Consider the following 20515-nt stretch of genomic DNA (forward strand, 5'->3'; position numbering starts at 1 on the left):
AAAGAAACACAAGTCATGCAAACAATTGAAGGGAACAACAGCATTCCGAACTAAAATTGAGTCCTCAGATCCAGACCCCGGAGCAGCCTGGAGTAGGCCCAAAGCCTTGCTTATCACAAACGAGAGAACATCGGCAGATACCAGAAATCAAAGTAATACACAAAAAGTGCTGGAGGAACTCAGCACGCCAGGCCGCATCCATGGAAATGAACAGTCGATGCCCCAGGATGAAGAGTCTCGGCCTGAAACGTCGACTGTTCTCTGCCTTCCACAGATGCTGCCAGACTCACTGAGTTCCTCCAGCGTTCTGTGTGGATTGCCTCACTTATCGGTTCATCATATTAGCGGACACGGAGCACAGCAGCTGGGGCAATCTTCATATCCTCAGCGCCATGGAGAGAGGAGTAACCTTCGCAGACAATGAGCGAAATTGGCTCTCGCCCTGACCGAAACCCTTCTTTTCAGTCTATCCGGGCCAGCATTGAAATTGACCCAACACTGGAACGGCGAAAGGCTCCGGCGCCCTGGAGAGAGGAGTGAATTTGGTGGAGTGTGAGTGAAAACGGCTCTCATCCCCGATCCCAATACTCTGTGTTTTCAGTTTATTTGGGCTGGCGCTTAAGTTGACCAAACAACGGAACAGCAAAAGGCTCCAGTGCCCTGGAGAGAGGAATGAATATCGCAGAGAGCAATTGAAATCGGCTCTTACCACTAACCTGGACCAGCGTTCAAAGTGTCTAAACAGGACAATTCGCACTAGGACCCGGCTACCGTGATGGCCTCAGGGCCTAGACCATGCCACCCAGCAATTTGCTCTGGGCCCGGATTCCGTTGCCCAGCCTGAAATGTTCTCAAGCTCTTCAAATCAGTTTGGCGCTGAGCAATCAAACCTTGCACTCAGGCCAGTTGTATGGGTACATAATCTCCTTTGCCAGGACCCCGACTTCTCCTTTCATGCCCAGAGCGATGCAACCACACTCCTAGGCCAGCTGTACGGGTACCAAATCTCCTCTGCCAAGGCCCCGACTTCTCTTTTCGGCACGCAGAGTGATGCAACCTCACTCCTGGCCCCCTGTACTCCATTTGGAACTCCATTTGCATTAATTCTGCAACACACCATCTCAGCTCGTTCCCCGAACTTGTCTCGTGATCATTTGCCCCTTCATTGTTTGCGTCGATAATTTAACACAATTTGCCTCAGTGAAGGTATTTTTAATGATGTTTTTAGTTGTATTACTTAGATTTTTGACTTCTAGAAAGTTGTTGCACATGTTCAGTAGCACCATCTTAACCAGTAGCAAATTTGTAAAGACACCAGTAATTCTGTAGTAATTTTCATTGTAAAGTATTATTTGCACAGTAGCATGAATTGTTCATGACTGTTTGACTAAAAGCAGATAGGAAATCTGGGTAGATACAATAGTCTATGGGACTAAAATCTCTAAAAAGCTTATTGGATTTATGAGTTTCATTTGACCAGGGAAGAAATCATTTTCATTTCATCAGGCATTCTGCTTCAGTGCATCTTTCTATCTTACCTTCCCATGTAAAAACCTGGATGTTGTGTTCTTTATATTTATACATACAGTGGGTTAACAATAAAGAATCATATTCTGGAAGAATTAGAACTTTTACTTACAGTAACAAAACCAAACCACGTTTTTACCAAGCCGTGTTTTGGATCATTCTAACATTTCTGTGCATGCTCAGAACTCTCTCCAATCACGTTCTTACATGTGATATCACCACATCTTCTTTTCCTTAAAAAGAAAAACAGTTAGCAACATTAACCAGAGCAAATGCATAATTTAACATGTTTCTATCAGTCTCTCTGGGGGTTTACAAACACGAGTAGACCTTCTAAGTGGTTCACACAGTTCTTGTGTTTCATTGTTATTTCCATGTTTTGTCTGGTCTGCATCAGTTAACTGAAACTCCGAAGTTGGCTCTTTCTTAAGGTCTTTGCTATTTCTTCTTAACACTGCTCCTTCTCCTGTTTGGACCATGTATGATCTGGGTTGTACTTCTTCAAGTACTGTAGTTTTCTTAATTCTTTCACTTCCATTTGTAATGAAATACGAATCTTCTTTTCTTCATCTAATTCATTCATTAACTGTGTAATCTCTTTTTTTTTTGCTGAGACTTCATCATTTCAATAAAACTTCTCAATTCCTTCACTTGTGCTTTCACTTCTTCAATTGGATCCTGATTCTTGTTACTCTTTGGCTTCAGATCAGTATTGTACTGTACCGGCAAGTTTGGCCTCTGTCCTCCTGCTGTGGTGAGATGGTGATGGAATGCATGGCCCATTGATGCATGTGCGTTACTTCCAGAGGGCAAAACTGCTACTCCTGGTTTTGGTGGCAATGCTTTGTCAGATGCTGGTAACAAAGGGAAGGGTCTGGGAGCTTTCTTTATGACTTCTAACCGTTCCATTCTGTCACTGTATTCTGACTCTGTGTCACTACCCAGGACTAAAACTCTTTTCACCAAATTCAGTCTCTCACAGGTAGATAAACCCAGTATTGACTGTACATTCTTTGGCACCACAACGAATGAAAGTGTGTGCACAATATTTTTGTGTGATACTTTTGCTACACATGTTCCTTTAACTGGAATGTCTGCACCTGAATACCCAGTCACTTTTATATTTGTCTTATGTAACTTTGGTCTTGGCTTTAATGCATTAAACTCTGATTCTGCAAGAACATTTACTTGTGCCCCAGTATCAAGTTTAAACAGAATATTGTTTTGGTTCACTTGCAATGGAATAGTCCAGTCATTCTTACTTTGTTTGTTTTCACAAAGCACATCTATGTAAAACTCCTCAAGTTCATTTTCAAACACTGCATTTACATGTTTTATTTTCTTTCTACTTCCGCAACAGCGTGAAAATTGATTATTCTTACCACAGTCATTGCATATTTTCCCATACGCTGGACACTTTCCTGGTTGATGCTGCCGCCCACAGCGATGCATGGCGTCTTGGTCTCTGTCGGTTTTGTTGTTGCTTCATTATTTTTTCTAATATGTTCGCGCACAGTATGTACATTGTAGTTCTCAATAAAAAGCTCTTTAGCCTGCGATATCACAGTTTCCGAAGCTTTGCAGAGCAACAAAGCTTTTTCCAAATCTAAATCTTGTTCTCTTAACAGTCTTTCTCTCAGACTGTTATCCAGAATACCGCAAACAATTCTGTCTTTAATGACAGACTGTGTCAGTTCTGCAAACTCGTATGTTTTGCTCCAGTATCTCAATTCAGTAACATATTGATCAATTGTTTCAGCAGCTCTCTGCATACATTTGGAAAATTTATACCGCTCATACGTCACATTACGCTTTGGTAGACAAAATGCTTCAAATTTGTCCATTATCGCTTTTAGATTCAACTGATCTCCATTTTCAAAAGTAAAATGGTTATATACCTTAATTGTGTCATCACCTATTACATGGAGTAGAAGCACAGCTTTCATTTTTTCCCGTTTTTTATCGGCTTCGATCCTCGATAAATAAATTTCAAAACGCTGCTTGAATTTTCTCCAGTTCTCAGCTAAGTTCCTAGTCAGCTGAAGTGTCGGTGGGGTTTGCAAAATTTCCATTTGTCAAGCCGTTAGCAAATACCAAAACAGTACGAACTTTTCTTTTGATTATCTTCGCTTCTCCCATGTTAACAAACGTATTATTTTTCCAGACCGACTTCTGACACCATGTTGTGTTCTTTATATTTATAAGCACCGTGGGTTAACAATAAAGAATCATATTCTGGAAGAATTAGAACTTTTATTTACAGCAACAAAACCAAACCACGTTTTTACCAAGATGTGTTCTGGATCATTCTCTAACATTTCTGTGCATACTGAGAACTTTCTCCAATCACCTTCTTACACGTGACATCACCACACTGGATAAAGGGCTTTGCTGAGCCATTTAAAACATAACGCAGAAATGCGGAAAATTGTCACTTTCCCATGAGTTGGACGATTCAATGACATAATGGTGTCTATACTTTTCTTTACGTCTAGAGGGATCCATGTCAAGGGACTCCTCTATGGGTGGGAATCAATCTGTTTTGTTTCTTAGCCTTCCCACATATCTATGTTCATTTCGCCTGCAATGCCAAAGATGGAATGTTTCAGTGGACAGGAACACTTTGCCAGAAGCAAGGATTAAGTGTTCTAGTGTATTAGTTGACATATAACCAAGAAGTAAGGACCATTTAGTGATATTTAAATTAGAATCATCATTGCTCGCTGATCCCCTTAAATAATATTCTCTGAGTCATTGTGTTTTAGGGGTGTCTGAGCCAGACCACGTAGTAAATGCGACTTTGTCTGTGACAAAGCAACTGGTAAGTAAGGAGGCAGTGAACAATGTTATTATAAACACAAATATTAAATGCAAAACAACAGCAACTCAGAGTTTGAGTCTGTCTCACTCCGAAAACAACAATGCGTTCTAGGTGTATTATCCCTGGGCAATGTGTCCTTCCTCACGTGAACAGGAATTTTTTGTTGCTTTTCAGATCTAAGCATGTGTTTTACCTTTTTGATACATCTCACCCTCCTCCTTCCATCGGGTACGGGGGTTCTCTGGTGGACTCACGAACTGATTTAATATAAGGGTTTCGTGCATTCTGGGGATACAAGTCCTGCTGGGGCAAGTTTGGTGTTATCTACGGAGAAAGTTTAAATTACAGTGTTGTTTCCCCTCCCAGTCTCGTCTTCCCTCCTAAGGTGCTGATGTAGGAGAATGTTGCAGATACGATGAACCCAGCGAGTGAAGTAGGTTTGATGACTTTGCTACTGACTCTACATTCCCTTCAGAGGGGTAGGGGAGGACTCTGTGCTGGTACCTCATTACCCTTGTGTGGGAACAAGCAGTAATCCTGCTACCACCATGTGGGTCCACAGGATTTCTTCAACAATTTGAAATCGTTTGTGTATCAGCTGTTGATTAAGGGCCTTTCTGTACATGGTGCAGAGGTTTTCACTAGGGTGAAGGGGTAACATTATACAAGGAACCAGGTCCCAGTCTGCCCTTGTTATTTGTTCTCTAATCTTACAAACCACTATTAAGCCCAATCTGACATGGATTTCCACACTTATGGGCAGGTGGTATCAAGACTATTGGAAATAACATTAATAAGATTTTGTCAGGACGCTGAAGCAGAGACCCAATCGCAGACCAAGTACTGTGTGCACTGTGATACTTACTGAGTAGCAAATCCAAAGAGGAAAAAATGTCAGTGTTAAAGTTCAGGCAGAGATCAAAAATTCCAGAGAAATCCAAAAACCAGAATCAGGAAACGGGCAGAGTCAATATTCGGACGGACAGAGTTCAGATACGAATGCTGGAAAGGCTCAGGAAAATTCACTGGCACAATCTAGCAAGAAACAGGTGAAAACACAGGACTGAAATACACTGAGCAATAAACTGAGAGGCAGACGATGGGTGGAGCACAATGAGACAGAAGAGACAGCAAAACAGGTAATAATAAGAAACAGGTGAGAGGTGGAGTACTCAGTAATACAGGGGCCGGAGTAAAACAGGAGCGGGGACAAGAGCACATGGGGCATGAAAACAAACAAGAGCACATGGCAATACCAAACCACAGACTGACGGCTAGGAGGAAAACACACAAAAAGACAAAATTCAGCTGAAAGTACTGACAGAATTGCTGTACATGTTGGGGAATATGACTGGCTCAGAAGGCCTGTAATTGCCCAGCATTCAGAAGTAGTCACTTCAGAATTCCTTCCTCATCAACTGGAGGTGTGGTGCATACTGCCTGCAAACTCTGAACGGTCAGAAGTCCAGAAACCTGATGGGAAGTTTGTACTTGGGAAGCTGCAGCCGCTCCCTTTACAGGAACTTGTCCCTGTGTTCTTCCTGAGCATCTGGTCTCCAGGTTTCATTGGTACCTTGAGGGTTCACTGGTGTGGACACTACCTCACGTGTGTCTGGACAAAACACACAATATCCCCCTGCATCCGGATTAAAATATGGATCACCAGGTTCTACCACATACCACATATCGCATCTCATGTGGTCCCCACCCAGCTGTTTGGTGCATATTTAAAAAGAGGCCGATTGGTTGTCTCCAGGGATGAATTGTTGCTGCATTGTTGGGATTGGGTATGAATTATGCTGGTTTGAGTCCAGCAGGTAGTACAGTGGGTTTTGGTCTGTCTAATCTGCATCCTACTCTCTGTGTTCTATCCCTTTATCATTCCAGTCTCTGAACCAAAGAATAAAATATTCATCACTTTCAATTTGAAGAGCAGGATTAGAAATATCCCATATTTCTAATATATTATTAGCACATTCATTATGTAGACTAGTGTTTGCCTGTTCAACTACTAAAACCAGGATGTCGGCCATTGTATAATACTAGGTGGGGTGACATTATACTCATTGAGATCTCTCTGAGTTGGGCTATTGTGAAAAAATTCTTTCTAAAGTAATACCTTTGATACAATGTCACCACATTGGACACTGACTGTGATGGTGCTGGGTTTGCTGACCACGAAGTTCTAAACTCAGATGAAGACCTAAAGCCTTGTTGGATATAAGTAGCCATGAGTGCCCCATTAAAGGGAGAAACTACCCAATCTTCAGAGACTTGTTCAGACTCCACTGCAGGCTTAGCTGCCAATACCCACTATTTGAACAGTGGGTTCCCGCTCCCGACCAAGCAGAAGATACTTCCAGCTAACAAAGTAGCTTAAACACAGCTCAATTATTTTCTGTGATACACGTTTAAATCTAAACGACATTCTTGAAGCACGTTTGAAACTCACAGAGGACTTCTATCTTATAAAACGTTTCTAAATTGCAAAATTGCAAACTGTTTCTAAAACACAAAGGACTTCCAAAACACAGGTACAATTGCTATAAGCTAAATAGGGCATACCAACAAAACAGATGAATGACCCTGGGTATCTACAATTAATACTGTAAAGCTAACTTCTCTGGGTACATAAATCTTCCTACATTAATAGTTCAGTTATTGATGTGCTAAGTAGTTGTCCCGATCTGGTCTGCTGATTTCCTTGAACTAAACAACTTAGTCAACATTCCGTATTTTGAAAGAAGCCACACTAAATAATTCATTGTCTTATACTGCACCTCTTGAGCAGCAATAAGACCCAACATCCTGCTTTCAACAGACAATGCATCTGCTATATACAGAGCTTGTTTGCAAAGCTGTGTTTACTAACTTCACACTGATTACTGCTTTCCACTTACATTTAGAACTGAAGGATCTTAGACCAAGGGACACAGCCTCAGAATAGATGAACATCCTTTTAGAATGGAGATGAGGAGAAATTTCTTTAGCCAGAGAGAGATGAATCTGTGGAATTCTTTGTCACAGGCAGCTGTGGAGGCCAAGCCTTTATGTATATTTATGGCGGAGGTTGATCAATTGTTGATTGGTCAGGACATGAAGGGATATGGGGAGAAGGCAGGAAATTGGGGCTGAGAGGAAAATTGGATCAGCCATGATGAATGGCAAAGCAGGCTTCTTGGGCTAAATGGTCTCTGCTCCTATATTTTATGATCATTTGGTCTAACTGAAGACTGGCTCCTGTTTACAGCCAGAAGCTAAACAATGGATATTTGTTTAAATTTTAACTTACGCTGCTTGAGTTTAGAACTTCGTGGTCAGCAAGTGGCAGCTTCTGTGTTTAGAAAGCCAAGCTTGGCAAAAACAAAAGGCCCACTGGCACAGGAAGTGAATGTTCACCTCAATGCATGCCTAATTTTATACTCTGCTGAGATGATTTTTACTTTTACTCTGTTTATAGCATTCCACCACTCAGAAAGGTTACATTAGTATAAGCTGTGAATTTTTGAGAATGACTTAACTGACAGAGTTTATATTCTAATCTACTCACTATTCACATTTTAATAGTTTACTCTTGTTTGTTTTGTTTGTCACATTTTGTGTTGTTCTCAAGGTAGTGGAGAACGTAGGATTTTCCCACCATACAACTAGGCTAGAAATTCTGCAGTATTCATAAAAGCAGTGGGGTGGAAATGGGGAAGAGGGGAGGTGCTGGTTTTGTTTGAGGTCTCCAACAACAGAATGAGGCCCTATTCATGCAAATGAGTCCTTTCCCAATTTGGCTCTGCTGTTGAGGTCTGATATACATGGAAAATTAAGGGTGTCAGCAGGAGAATTGGGTCAGTGGGACTGGTGAAGAGGTCGATAGTTGGATCTGTAACACTGGATTTCTGTAGGTGTCACTGGTATCAAGGGTTTGGGGATCTGTTACAGAAAGGCTCAAGTCCTGACGAAGGGTCTCGGCCTGAAACGTCGACTGCACCTCTTCCTATAGATGCTGCTTGGCCTGCTGCGTTCACCAGCAACTTTGATGTGTGAGGCTCAAGTCTTGTTGGATTTGAATATAGGTTCGGGCGATGAGGGTAGGTTGAGGGTAAATAGTGTCACAAGTACATTAGCAATAATGTCCATTAGGGCCCAGCTAGTTGACTGTCTGCAATTAAAATATTACAAGAAGTTTATTGTACTAGCTAAAGCAAGATGCAATATTGAGTGTTCCAGTCACCTTGTTATGGGGAAAGAAGTGGCAAATGAAATTCACAAGGATGTTGATGGAACTGGAGGGCTTGAATTACAAGGGGAGACTCAGCAGGCTGGGACTGTTTTTCACAGAGCAGAGGAAACTAATGGGTGACCTTTAAGCAGGGAACAGATATGATGGATTGTTGCATCAACGATTTGGATTATGGAATAGATGGCTTTGTGGCTAAGTTTGCTGATGATGCAAAGATAGATGGAGGGGCCGGTAGTGCTGAGGAAACAGAGAGTCTGCAGAGAGACTTGGATAGATTGGGAGAATGGGCAAAGAAGTACAATGTTGGAAAGTGTATGGTTATGCACTTTGGCAGAAGAAATAAACGGGCAGACTATTATTTAAATGGGAAGAGAGTTCAAAGTTCTGAGATGCAAAGGGACTTGGGAGTCCTCGTGCAGGATACCCTTAAGGTTAACCTCCAGGTTGAGTCAGTGGTGAAAAGGTGAATGCAATGTTGGCATTCATTTCTAGAGGAATAGAGTGTAGGTGCAGGGATGTGATGTTGAGGCTCTATAAGGCACTGGTAAAATCTCACTTAGAGTATTGTGGGCAGTTTTGGGCTCCTTATTTAAGAAAGGATGTGCTGATGTTGGACAGGGTTCAGAGAAGATTCACTAGAATGATTCTGGGAATGAGAGGGTTAACATATGAGGAACGTTTGTCCACTCTTGGACTGTATTCCTTGGAGTTTAGAAGAATGAGGGGGGACCTCATAGAAACATTTCGAATGTTGAAAGGCATGGACAGAGTGGATATGGCAAGATTGTTTCCCATGTAGTGCGGAGTCTAGTACGAGACGGCATGACTTAAGGATTGAAAGGCGCCCATTCAGAAGAGAGATGCAAAAGAATTTTTTTAGCCAGAGGGTGGTGAATCTATGGAATTTGTTGCCATGGGCTGCAGTGGAGGCCAAGTCATTGGGTGTATTTAAGGCAGAGATTGATAGGTATCTGAGTAGCCAGGGCATCAAAGGTTATGGTGAGAAGGCGGGGGAGTGGGATTAAATCAGCTCATGATTAAATGGTGGAGCAGACTCGATGGGTCGAATGGCCGACTTCTGCTCCTTTGTCTTATGGTCTTATGTTCCCAGGGTAGAGGAGATTGAAATGACATGTGTTTAAGGTGGGAGATGATAAATATAAGGGGGACCTGAGAGGCAAGCTTTCCCAGACTGGTGGTGGTGTGGATATGGAATGAGCTGTCAGAGGATGTGGTAAAGGTAGGGACAATCACAGCATTTAAAAGACGTTGGGACAGATACATGGATAGGAAAAGCGTAAAGGGAAATTGACCAAATGCAGGTAAATAGGGCTAGTAGAAAAAGTCGGAAGGGGTAAGATGGGATGAAGGGTTTTTTTCCATTCTGTACAAGACCATGGCTCAATAACTAACCATTGCCACTTTGCTTTTGCTTTTGCTGTGCAATTTGGCTGACATATTTCCTGAGTAATTATACTTCAAAATGACTTCATTGACTGTGCAGCGGTTTTTAGCATGGTAAGCTGTGAAGATGCTCCATAAAAGCAAGTTTTTATTTCATTTTTATTTTTATTTGGAGGTGTGGCACAGTAACAGGCCCATCCCACTTTGCATAATTACATCCATGTGACCAATTAACTGATTAACACGTACATCCTTGGAACGTGGGAGGAAACCATGGGGTCATGGTCACGATGAGAACTTACACCGAGTGGTGCTTCATTATAACTCTAGGACTCTGCTCCCTCCTGCATCACACAGTACTCATGCATACAGGCGTGACCCGTACAAAAAGGACGGGTTACACTTGAATCCTAGGGGGACCAATATCCTGGCAGGGAGATTAGCGGGGGCTACTGAGGTGACTTTAAACTAGAATGGTTGGGGGGGGTGGGAATCAAATTAAAGAGGCTAGGCGTGAGGAGGTTAGTTCACAACAGAGGGATGGGAACCAGTGCAGAGAGACAGAGGGGTGTAAAGTGAGCGTAGAAGCAAAAAGTACAAAGGAGAAAAGTAAAAGTGGCAGGCCGACAAATCCAGGGCAAGCATTAAAAAGGGCCACTTTTCAACATAATTGTACAAGGGCTAAGAGAGTTGTAAAAGAGCGCCTGAAGGCTTTATGTGTCAATGCAAGGAGCATTTGTAATAAGGTGGATGAATTGAAAGTGCAGATTGTTATTAATGATTATGATATAGTTGGGATCACAGAGACATGGCTCCAGGGTGACCAGGGATGGGGCTCAACGTTCAGGAATATTCAATATTCAGAAGGGATAGACATGAAGGAAGGGGAGGTGGGGTGGCGTTGCTGGTTAAAGAAGAGATTAACGCAATAGAAAGGAAGGACTTAAGCCAGGAAGATGTGGAATCGATATGGGTAGAGCTGCGTAACACTAAGGGGCAGAAGACGCTGGTGGGAGTTGTGTACAGGCCACCTAACAGTAGTAGTGAGGTCGGAGATGGTATTAAACAGGAAATTAGAAATGTGTGCAATAAAGGAACAGCAGTTATAATGGGGGACTTCAATCTACATGTAGACTGGGTGAACCAAATTGGTAAAGGTGCTGAGGAAAAGGATTTCTTGGAATGTATGCGGGATGGTTTTTTGAACCAACATGTCGAGGAACCAACTAGAGAGCAGGCTATTCTGGACTGGGTTTTGAGCAATGAGGAAGGGTTAATTAGCAATCTTGTTGTGAGAGGTCCCTTGGGTAAGAGTGACCATAATATGGTGGAATTCTTCATTAAGATGGAGAGTGACATAGTTAATTCAGAAACAAAGGTTCTGAACTTAAAGAGGGGTAACTTTGAAGGTATGAGACTTGAACTAGCTAAGATAGACTGGCAAATGACACTTAAAGGATTGACGGTGGATATGCAATGGCAAGCATTTAAAGGTTGCATGGATGAACTACAACAATTGTTCATCCCAGTTTGGCAAAAGAATAAATCAAGGAAGGTAGTGCACCCATGGCTGACAAGAGAAATTAGGGATAGTATCAATTCCAAAGAAGAAGCATACAAATTAACCAGAGAAAGTGGCTCACCTGAGGACTGGGAGAAATTCAGAGTTCAGCAGAGGAAGACAAAGGGCTTAATTCGGAAGGGGAAAAAAGATTATGAGAGAAAACTGGCAGGGAACATAAAAACGGACTGTAAAAGCTTTTATAGATATGTAAAAAGGAAAAGACTGGTAAAGACAAATGTAGGTCCCCTGCAGACAGAAACAGGTGAATTGATTATGGGGAGCAAGGACATGGCAGACCAATTGAATAATTACTTTGGTTCTGTCTTCACTAAGGAGGACATAAATAATCTTCCAGAAATAGTAAGGGACAGAGGGTCCAGTGAGATGGAGGAACTAAGCGAAATACATGTTAGTAGGGAAGTGGTGTTAGGTAAATTGAAGGGATTGAAGGCAGATAAATCCCCAGGGCCAGATGGTCTGCATCCTAGAGTGCTTAAGGAAGTAGCCCAAGAAATAGTGGATGCATTAGTGATAATTTTTCAAAACTTGTTAGATTCTGGACTAGTTCCTGAGGATTGGAGAGTGGCTAATGTAACCCCACTTTTTGAAAAAGGAGGGAGAGAGAAACCGGGGAATTATAGACCGGTTAGCCTAACGTCGGTGGTGGGGAAACTGCTGGAGTCAGTTATCAAGGATGTGATAACAGCACATTTGGAAAGCAGTGAAATCATCGGACAAAGTCAGCATGGATTTGTGAAAGGAAAATCATGTCTGACGAATCTCATAGAATTTTTTGAGGATGTAACTAGTAGAGTGGATAGGGGAGAACCAGTGGATGTGGTATATTTGGATTTTCAAAAGGCTTTTGACAAGGTCCCACACAGGAGATTAGTGTGCAAACTTAAAGCACACGGTATTGGGGGTAAGGTATTGGTGTGGGTGGAGAACTGGTTAGCAGACAGGAAGCAAAGAGTGGGAATAAACGGGACCTTTTCAGAATGGCAGGCGGTGACTAGTGGGGTACCGCAAGGCTCAGTGCTGGGACCCCAGTTGTTTATAATATATATTAATGACTTGGATGAGGGAATTAAATGCAGCATCTCCAAGTTTGCGGATGACACGAAGCTGGGTGGCAGTGTTAGCAGTGAGGAGGATGCTAAGAGGATGCAGGGTGACTTGGATAGGTTGGGTGAGTGGGCAAATTCATGGCAGATGCAATTTAATGTGGATAAATGTGAAGTTATCCACTTTGGTGGCAAAAATAGGAAAACAGATTATTATCTGAATGGTGGCCGATTAGGAAAAGGGGAGGTGCAACGAGACCTGGGTGTCATTATACACCAGTCATTGAAAGTGGGCATGCAGGTACAGCAGGCGGTGAAAAAGGCGAATGGTATGCTGGCATTTATAGCGAGAGGATTCGAGTACAGGAGCAGGGAGGTACTACTGCAGTTGTACAAGGCCTTGGTGAGACCACACCTGGAGTATTGTGTGCAGTTTTGGTCCCCTAATCTGAGGAAAGACTTCTTTGCCATAGAGGGAGTACAAAGAAGGTTCACCAGATTGATTCCTGGGATGGCAGGACTTTCATATGAAGAAAGACTGGATGAACTGGGCTTGTACTCGTTGGAATTTAGAAGGTTGAGGGGGGATCTGATTGAAACGTATAAGATCCTAAAGGGATTGGACAGGCTCGATGCAGGAAGATTGTTCCCGATGTTGGGGAAGTCCAGAACGAGGGGCCACAATTTGAGGATAGAGGGGAAGCCTTTTAGAACCGAGATTAGGAAAAACTTCTACACACAGAGAGTGGTGAATCTGTGGAATTCTCTGCCACAGGAAACAGTTGAGGCCAGTTCATTGGCTATATTTAAGAGGGAGTTAGATATGGCCCTTGTGGCTACGGGGGTCAGGGGGTATGGAGGGAAGGCTGGGGCGGGGTTCTGAGTTGGATGATCAGCCATGATCATAATAAATGGTGGTGCAGGCTCGAAGGTCCGAATGGCCTACTCCTGCACCTATTTTCTATGTTTCTATGTTTCTATATCTCAAAATGCTATGTTTTTGAAAGAAAAGCATCTGTCATAGTTTTTGTCTCCACAGTTTCCAGGGCTTGAAGTCTTCCATGTTGTTCTGCAGGGAGAAATGGACACAGTACTCAGAATGCAATCTGAGCCCTGCAGCACAAAATTTGATTATGAATTCTATCAACTTATTCTTTGCAGCTTAACATTTTGTTAGAAGTTTTTATTGTTTAGGCATTTTGAACTTTGGGACAATTAATATTTTGAAATAAGCTCTTTTAACTCAAATCAGTGTGCATGTTATTTCTTCTGCCTTTGTCCAACGAATATCCCTGAATTAGATGTCATCAGTCCACATTTATATTTAGTGTCCCATTTATTTTCCAAGCAGCCTATTCAATTCCACAGCATTTCATGGTTTGACATTGTCCATAAATTTTACTGATTTACACTGCACCTCTGAATCCAAGTGGCTGATACCATTTAGAAAATAGCAGTGCTCCAAGTTTAAAGCTCTGGAACAATTCATAGCATGGCCCTCTTCTCCCCACCCCCACATCAGCATGACTATTGTGACAAGCATTCATTGTTTCCTATCATTTTGCTAATGTCTTAACTGTTCCCAAATTTTGTCTTGAATGTGCAGAGCTGTGAGCTAAACTCAGTCAAAAATGCCACCATTTCTTATTGAATATTCAAGTGTTATTTCAATTTACAGAGTTGTTTGAGCAATTAAATTTCAGGAGCGAACTTAGAATTTCAGAAGTCAGCAAAAATATGTGGTATGATAGCAAATTAAACTTATCATGGTCACACTTAGAATTTTTAGATTATGAGAACACTCAGTCCTCTTTTATTGTCATTCAGAAATGCATACATGCATTAAGAAATGATACAATGTTCCTCCAGAGTGATATCACAGAAAACAGGACAAACAAAAGACTAACACTGACAGAACCACATAATTATAACATATAGTTACAGCAGTGCAAAACAATACCATAATTTGATAAAGAACAGACCATGGGCATGGTAAAAAAAAGTCTCAAAGTCCTGATCGACTCCTGAGTCCCTGATAGCAGGCGGCAAAAGGGAGAAACTCCCTGCCATAAACCTCCAGGCACCGACAACTGCTGATGCCTTGGAAGCAGCCGATCACAGCTGACACCGAGTCCGTCCATCTGAAAACTTTGAGCCTCCGACCAGCCCCTCTGATACAGCCTCCCGAGCGCCACCTTCTGCTGAGTGCCTTCGACCTAGCCCTGGCCACCAAAACAAGCAAAGCTGAGGATTCGGGGCCTTCTGCTCTGGAGATTCTGGTTACCACACAGTAGCAGTGGCAGCGAAGTGGGCATTTCAGTCGTTTCTCCAGATGTTCCTCCGTACTCTCACGTCTGTCTCCCCCAAATCAGAATTGTGTACGGTACCCTACTTGACAGATTACAGATATCATTCCCCGGAGAGGCCGCGCGTGCTGCGTTGCACTGCCATCTTCTCCTCCTCCTCCTCCTCCTCCTTAATCCATTGCATGTCGGAATGTAAAAAAAGAATCTGTTGCCAATGTCAAAATACTTGGAGAAAAGCTTTAAAAACAACCTCTTGGTGTTTCAATGACTCCAATTGCTAAATGCGTCCAATCAGAAGAAGCTGTGGAAAGACTAAAACACGAGGAGTTGGCAGATGCTGGAATTTCAAGCAACACACATAGAAGTTTCTGGTGACTGCAGCAGGCCAGGCAGCATCTCTAGGAAGAGGTACGGTTGATGTTTAGGGCTGAAACCCTTCGTCAGGACTAACTGAAAGAAGAGCTAGTAAGAGATCTGAAAGAGGGAGGGGGAGGGGTAGATCCAAAATGATAGGAGAAGACAGGAGGGGGAGGGATGGAGCCAAGAGCTGGACAGGTGATTGGCAAAAGGGATATGAGAGGATCATGGGACAGGAGGCCCAGGGAGAAAGAAAAGGGGGAGGGGGGGATGAAAGCCCAGAGGATGGGCAAGAGGTATAGTGAGAGGGACAGAGGGAGAAAAAGGAGAGAGAGAAAAAGAGTGTGTGTTTTTAAATAAATAAGGGATGGCATACGAGGGGGAGGTGGGCCATTAGCAGAAGTTAGAGAAGTCAATGTTCATGCCATCAGGTTGGAGGCTACCCAGATGGAATATAAGGTGTTGCTCCTCCAACCTGAGTGTGGCTTCATCTTTACAGTAAAGGAGGCTGTGGATAGATATATCAGAATGGGAATGGGACGTAGAATTAAAATGTGTGGCCACTGGGAGATCCTGCTTTCTCTGGCAGACAGAGCGTAGGTATTCAGCGAAACAATCTCCCAGTCAGCGTCGGGTCTCGCTAATATATAGAAGGCCACATCGGGAGCACCGGATGCAGTATATCACCCCAGTCGACTCACAGGTGAAGTGATGCCTCACCTGGAAGGACTGTTTGGGGCCCTGAATGGTGGTGAGGGAGGAAGTGTGAGAGCATGTGTAGCACTTGTTCCGCTTACAGGGATAAGTGCCAGGAGGGAGATCAGTGGGGAGGGATGGGGGGGACAAATGGACAAGGGAGTCGCATAGGGAGCGATCCCTGTGGAAAGCAGGGGGGGGAGGGAAAGATGTGCTTAGTGTTGGGATCCTGTTGGAGGTGGCGGAAGTTACGGAGATTAATATGTTGGACCCGGAGGCTGGTGGGGTGGTAGGTGAGGACCAGGGGAATCCTATTCCTAGTGGGGTGGTGGGAGGATGGAGTGAGAGCAGATGTGCGTGAAATGGGGGAAATACGTTTGAGAGCAGAGTTGATGGTGGAGAAAGGGAAGCCCCTTTCTTTAAAAAAGGAGGACATCTCCCTTGTCCTGGAATGAAAAGCCTCATCCTGAGAGCAGATGCGGCGGAGATGGAGGAATTGTGAGAAGGGGATGGCATTTTTGCAAGAGACAGGGCGAGAAGAGGAATAGTCCAGGTAGCTGTGAGAGTCCATAGGCTTATAGTAGACATCAGTAGATAAGCTCTCTCCAGAGACAGAGACAGAAAGATCTAGAAAGGGAAGGGAGGCATCTGAAATGGACCAGGTAAACTTGAGGGCGGGGTGAAAGTTGGAGGCAAAGTTAATGAAGTCAACGAGCTCAGAAAGACTAATCAGTGTTCAGTCCAATCACACTCTCAGCACAATCTTCATCAATGCCCAAGGCTGCTATTCATTCTCCAACACACATTATACTTCAGTGAGCCATTATGGTAAAACCAACACACTCAGTACTGAAATTACTTTTAATGTGTATACATCAGGAAGAAAAGAAATGCTATTTAATTGATTCATGATCCAGAGCAACTTTGTTCCAGTAATTTTAGAAGGATGCAAGCACTATAACAACTAAAAATTAGATATCCTAATTCCTGCATCTGAATTCCGACACTGCTTCCTGGTATGGGCTTTTGTTTGTAAATCTCAATACCAGCAGTACCATTTCATAAGATTCCCTCTCAAGTGTCCACTTTGTTGAAGTGTTGGCAAGATAGAACTGCGTGTTATTGTAGTTCATGTTGCAATTTTTTTCAGAGGACTTTGATGAGAGACGGCCTGAGGAGAAGTAATGGAAAGGACACAGCAGAGGAAACAATGGGTGCTGGGAAAGAATCCATTTCAGGTGATTTGCTGAATAGATACTGCAGGGATGAAAGCAGACGGGTGCAGCTTCACTCAAATGGATGAAGATTAACTCTATCAAAGGCTGCAGTCAGGTGGCAAAAGACAGCTACCTAGGATATGATTTCTGAATTTAAAGTTCAAAGTTCAAAGTCAGCAGATATAACCTTGAGATTCATTTTCTTGCAGGTCTTCACAGTAAATGCGAAGAAATATGATAAAATCATTGAAAGACTGCACAGAACAAGACGGACAAACAACCAATTTGCAAAAGACAACAAACTATGCAAATACAAAAAAACACAAGATTATAATAATAAATTAATTAGCAATAAATACTGGGAGTTATGAAATGAAGAGTGCTTGAAAGTGAGTCCATAGGTGGTTGGGTCCTGAGATTCCTGTACCCCTTTCCTGATGGCAGCAGCAAGAAGAGAGCATAGGGGTAGGGGTCCTTGACGATGGATGCTACTTTATTGTGACAGTGCTCTATGTAAATGAGCTCAATAATGTGGAGGGTTTTACACGTGATGCACTGGGCCATATCCACCAATTTTTGTAGCATTTTCCCTTCAAAGTCACTAGTGCTTCCATACCAGGCTGTGTTGTAACCAGTCAATGTACTCTCCACTGCAAATCTATAGAAGTCTATCAAAGCTTTAGATAACATGGTGAATCTTCACAAACTTCTAATAGAGTAGAGGCGTTGCTGTGCTTTCTTTATAATAGTAGTTAAGTGCTGGAGCCAGGAAGATCCCCTGAAATGATAACACCGAGGAATTTAAACTTGCTGGCCCTCTCCAGCTCTGATCCTCTGATGAGGACTGGCTCATAGAGTTCCAGTTTCTTCCTCCTCTAGTCAATAATCAGCTCCTTAGCTACTTTAGTGCCATGCCAGAGAGAAATCCTGATTGAAGTGTTTCACGTCTGGAGCTTTGAGGAAGATGGACTTGGGAGGTGAAAATATGAGACCAAGCAATTGTTGCCCAAATGACAGATTGCAGGCTCACACCAATAGATGTTGGAATGGGGTGGATCTTGTGTGAAAATAACAGCAGAAGATATCAGAAACACACATAAACACAAGATAAAGACTCAAAGTGTACCCTGATGAATGATCTCAACCTGAAACATAGACCCTTTATTCCTTTCCATAAATGCTGCCTGACCTGCTGAGTTCCTGCAGCATTTTGTGTGTTGCAATGGAAGATAGCAGAGCTCACTGCTGTATATCTCACAGCCTCTTCTGGTAATCATGTTTATCATAGAAATCAAGATTGCCGTCCAGTTGTTCTGCTGTTCCACAAATACTGCTTGCCAACACCATGCTCTCAACTCAGAACTAAAAATTAACTTTTACAAAGGTAGTATATAATCATTTCATATTTTAATAACCTGTTGGAAATTTTAAAAATATAATCTTAAACAGTTTCCTTCTCTTTTGTCTTCTCCCTCTCTGAACTTTCTTTCCCTCCTGCAATTGAACTCCCTATTCAGAATCTGCACACCTCATTAAGGACTGGTCAAGATGACAGGTTCAAGAGATAGATGCTTGCTCTGTTCACTCAGCTCTGTCCTTAGGGTCCTCTCTTCTATTGCTGAAGTTAAATAAAAGTTAAGTTTAATCTGCGGAAATCTAGGGGCAAGTTGAATATAACAGATGATTGCTGTCATTCCTTCATCACAGGCAAATCAATGGTTAGCAACATCTCTGGATTGTAGCACAATGGCACCTTTATGCTTAGACATTCTGCTGTAGAGTAAAATGTAACAGAGCTTCATAAGCTCGGCAAGCAAATGGACAAGGCCTGAAACCCTGTTGAAGTTCCCTACCTCCTAGGCCATTTAAAACACTGATACCCAGGGCCAACCAATAATAAGTGAGGGTGCTAAAGGACCCTGAGTTGTCCAGCAGTGAAAGGGGAGTAGAGAGCAGATTTTTCTCACACCAAAGTAGAATAACTGTACCTCTGCATCCTAGTGTATTGCATTCAGTGTTGATGATGTGGTATCTCCTACAATGGAGAAACCAAATGCGGGTTGGGTGACTGCTTTTCATGCCACCTCTATTCAGTCTGGAGGGGCAAACCTGAGTTTCCAGTTGCCTCATTTTAATTCTCCATCTTGCACCAACTCTGATCATGTGTTTGTGGCCTTTTGTACTCCTCCAGCAAGATCCAGTGTAAAGTTAAGGAACAGAACATCATTTTTCTGATGGTGCAGGGTAATGTAATTGGTGGAAATGTACATAATTCACAACCATCGGCATTGAGTTGGGGATTTCACTTTAAGAGGCTGGTCTGACATGATGATGTAATTACGTAAAGGGCTTTTACCGTACTTTGAGTTCAGTCTTTTGGTCTTCAATAACTGAGTGGCTACGGCTTTGCAAATGAGTTGCCTCCACTGTTTCATTTGTGAAAACCTACATTGCTGACCCCGATGCTCTAGCACAATTCTGGAGTTATTGAACATGTCAGCCAATGCAGTGGCTTTGAAATGTCCAGAGTTTTGGGAGTAAAATGCCGTCTCTTGCTTTGTACAAGCAACACACACAGAACGCTGCAGGTACTCATTAGGCCAGGAAGCATCTACGGAAGAGTACAGTCAATGTTTCTGACTGACATTCTTCAGCAGGACTGGATAAAAAAAAGATGAGGAGTAGATTAAAAAGGTGGGGTGTGTGGGAGGCAGGGAGAAACACAAGGTGATAGGTGAAACCAGGAGGGGGAGGGGTGAAGTAAAAAACTGGGAAGTTGATTGGTGAAAGAGATACAGGGCTGGAGAAGGGGGAACCTGATAGGAGAGGACAGAAGGGGGAGGAGCACTACAGGAAGGTGATGGGCAGGTAAAGAGATAAGGTGAGAGAGGGAAATAGGGATGAGGAATGGTGAAGGTTACCGGAAGTTCAAGAAATCGATGATCATGCCATCAGGTTGGAGGCTACTCAGATGGAACATAAGGTGTTGCTCCTCCAACCGAGTTTGGCCTCATTGTGGCAGTAGAGGAGGTCATGGATGACATGTTGGAATGGGAATGGGAAGTGGAATTAAAATGGGTGGCCTCCAGAGCTCCCAATTTTTCTGGTGAACAGAGCATAAGTGCTCGGCAAAGCAGTCTCTCAATCTGCATTGCGTCTCATTGGTATTCAGGAGGCCACACCAGGAGCACCAAATACAATAGATGACCCCAACAGACTCAGAGGTGAAGTGTTGCCTCACCTGGAAGGACCGTTTAGAGCCCTGAATGGTAGTGAGGTAAGACTTGTTCCACTTGCAAGGTTTCATATTGGCTCAGTTATCCAC

The 20515-nt window shown here is 43.0% G+C and overlaps 1 long non-coding RNA gene across 2 annotated transcripts in view; it reads left to right on the forward strand.

Moving 5' to 3' along the window:
- LOC134349367 (uncharacterized) overlaps positions 1 to 17548 on the forward strand; it is an 80451-nt gene extending 62903 nt beyond the window's left edge. The window contains exons 3-4 of one of the 2 annotated variants that reach the window (XR_010018659.1): positions 17124 to 17305; positions 17400 to 17548. This is a non-coding gene — a long non-coding RNA (uncharacterized LOC134349367). The remainder of the gene's footprint in view (positions 1 to 17123; positions 17306 to 17399) is intronic. The other variant, XR_010018658.1, reaches the window with a different exon arrangement.
- The last annotated feature ends 2967 nt before the right edge of the window (positions 17549 to 20515 follow it).

The sequence above is a fragment of the Mobula hypostoma genome, chromosome 7 (genome assembly GCF_963921235.1).
Source record: "Mobula hypostoma chromosome 7, sMobHyp1.1, whole genome shotgun sequence".
Lineage (NCBI taxonomy): Eukaryota > Metazoa > Chordata > Chondrichthyes > Myliobatiformes > Myliobatidae > Mobula > Mobula hypostoma.